This window comes from Mandrillus leucophaeus, unplaced genomic scaffold, assembly GCF_000951045.1.
Source record: "Mandrillus leucophaeus isolate KB7577 unplaced genomic scaffold, Mleu.le_1.0 Scaffold12436, whole genome shotgun sequence".
Classification (NCBI taxonomy): Eukaryota; Metazoa; Chordata; class Mammalia; order Primates; family Cercopithecidae; genus Mandrillus; species Mandrillus leucophaeus.
In genome coordinates, this window is record NW_012100806.1 from 1 (window position 1) to 2,452 (window position 2,452).

Here is a 2,452-nt window from a genome sequence, read left to right on the forward strand (position 1 = left end):
AGTGTGGTAGGGCAATCATGATTCACTGAAGTCTCAAACTCCTGGGCTCAAGTGATCCTCCTACCTCAGCCTCCCGAGTAGCTGGGACTACAGGCATGCGCCACTACACCTGGCGAATTATTATTATTATTATTATTATCATTATTATTATTTTTGTAGAGATGGGTCTTGCTATGTTGCCCAAGCTGGTCTCAAAATCACGGCCTTAAGTGATCCTACCGCCTCAGCCTCCCAAAGAGCTAGGATTACAGGCATGAGCCACTGTGTCCAGCAAAAACCCATCTGTTTTTATTTTATTTTATCTATTTATTTGAGACAGAGTCTCACCTTGTCGCCCAGGCTGGAGTGCAGTGGTGCGATCTCGGCTCACCGAAACTTCCACCTCCCAGGTTCGAACTCCTGAGTAGCTGGAATTACAGGCATGTGCCACCATGTCTAGCTAATTTTTGTATTTTTAGTGGAGATGGGGTTTCATCATCTTGGCCAGGCTGGTCTTGAACTCCTGACCTCAGGTGATCGGCCTGCTTCAGCCTCCCAACATGCTGGGATTACAGGTGTGAGTCACCGCACCTGGCCCCATCTGTTTTTAACCTAATTAATTAACTGCTGAATGCTCTCTTCTTTTATCAATATTTATATATAAATATAATATTTCTTGGTATTTTATACTTGTTCCCAGAGCTAGTAGAAAACAAAACAAAACTCCCACAACCTTTCAGTCCTTTCTGCAGTTATTTTGCTGACTGACTATGCAAAGCTTAGAATATACAGTCATAACCAAATGGATTTCAATCTCATGAAGGTACCCAATATGTAAACAATTAACTTTGAGAAAATCAAACTGAAAATTTGTTCTTTCATGGCCTTGGAATGAGATAAATCTAACAGAAGCAGCTTCTAAAAATATAATCAAGATGATCTTGTATCTTTTTAAAAATAAGCCATTATGAGCAAGATCCTTCTCTTCTTTTCTGAAGTATGGGCTTCCCTTCACTGTAGCCATATGTGCCTCCGTTTCTTGTTAAACTCATATCTTTCTATTCTACTTTCTTGATCCGCTTCTTATCTATTTATCCAGCAATTAAGTCAACGGATACTTATTTAGTGCCAACTGTGAACTGATTGTGGTAGGTGCTAGATCTGTAATCATAAAACAAAAGAAAACAAAACAAAACATCATTCCTGACCTTAAAGAGCCTATGATCTCTTAGTGAAACCAATATTAAATAAATAAGCATTAAAAAATACCTAGTCACCGGGCACAGTGGCTCACGCCTGTAATCCCAGCACGTTGGGAGGCTGAGGCAGGTGGATCACCTGAGGTCAGGAGTTCAAGACTAGCCTGGCCAACATGTAAAACGCCGTCTCTACTAAAAATACAAAAATTAGTCAGGCGTGGTGGCAGGCACCAGTAATCCCCGCTACTTGGGAGGCTGAGGCAGAAGAATCACTTGAACCCAGGAGGCAGAGGTTGCAGTGAGCCGAGAGCATGCCATTGCACTCCAGCCTAGGAGACAAGAGTGAGACTTCGTCTCAAAAAAAAAAAAAAAAAAACCCTAGTCAAGGTATGTGTCACTGCATAGGCATGGGCGCAGTCCTCCCCTACACCAGTGACCGGTATCAACAGCTGTTGAAACTCAGTGGTGAGACCATGAGTCCAGCCTCATGCTCTGGCTTTTGTAGAAAAAGGAGCACTAGTTGTTGTGAATTATTTAAGAGGGAGTTGGTAAAGGCTCCTTACTTGCTGATAAGGTTGTTGAAGAAATAATAAACAAAGGTGGAAAAGTGGTGGCCAACTATGATTCAGTGAAAACAGGAGAGAAGATTGTAAAGACAGCACTGGATGCTTTTAGAATAGATGTTGTGGTCAACAGTGCTGGAATTCTGAGGGACCGTTCTTTTCCTAGGATAAGTGATGAAGACTGGGATATCATCCACAGAGTTCAATTGTGGGGCTCATTCCAGGTGACCCTGGGAAGTGTGGGATCACATGAAGAAGCAGAAATATGGAAGGATCATTATCACTTCATTAGCTTCAGGAATATATGGCAGCTTTGGCCAGGCAAATTATAGTGCTGCAAAGTTGGGTCTTCTGGTCCTTGCAAATTCTATTGCAGTTGAAGGCAGGAAAAGCAACATTCACTGTAAAACTATTTCTGCTAATGCTGAATCAGGGTGGACTCAATTATGCCTGAAGATTTTGTGGAAGCCCTAAAACCAGATTATGTAGCATTGCTGGTCCTTTGGCTTTGCCATGAGAGTTGTGAGGAGAATGGGGGTTTGTTTGAGGTTGGAGCAGGATGGATTAGAAAATTATTCTGGGACCGGACCCTTGTAGTGGTTGTAAGACAAAATCAGCCAGTGACTCCTGAAGCAGTGAAGGCTAACTGGAAGAAGACGTGTGACTTCGAGAATGCCAGCAAGCCTCAGAGTATCCAAAAATCAACTGGCA

General features: G+C 42.5%; 1 pseudogene; it reads left to right on the forward strand.

The window, feature by feature from the left end:
- Positions 1 to 1,661: 1,661 nt before the first annotated feature.
- On the forward strand, positions 1,662 to 2,448 carry LOC105533336 (annotated as a pseudogene).
- Positions 2,449 to 2,452: the final 4 nt, after the last annotated feature.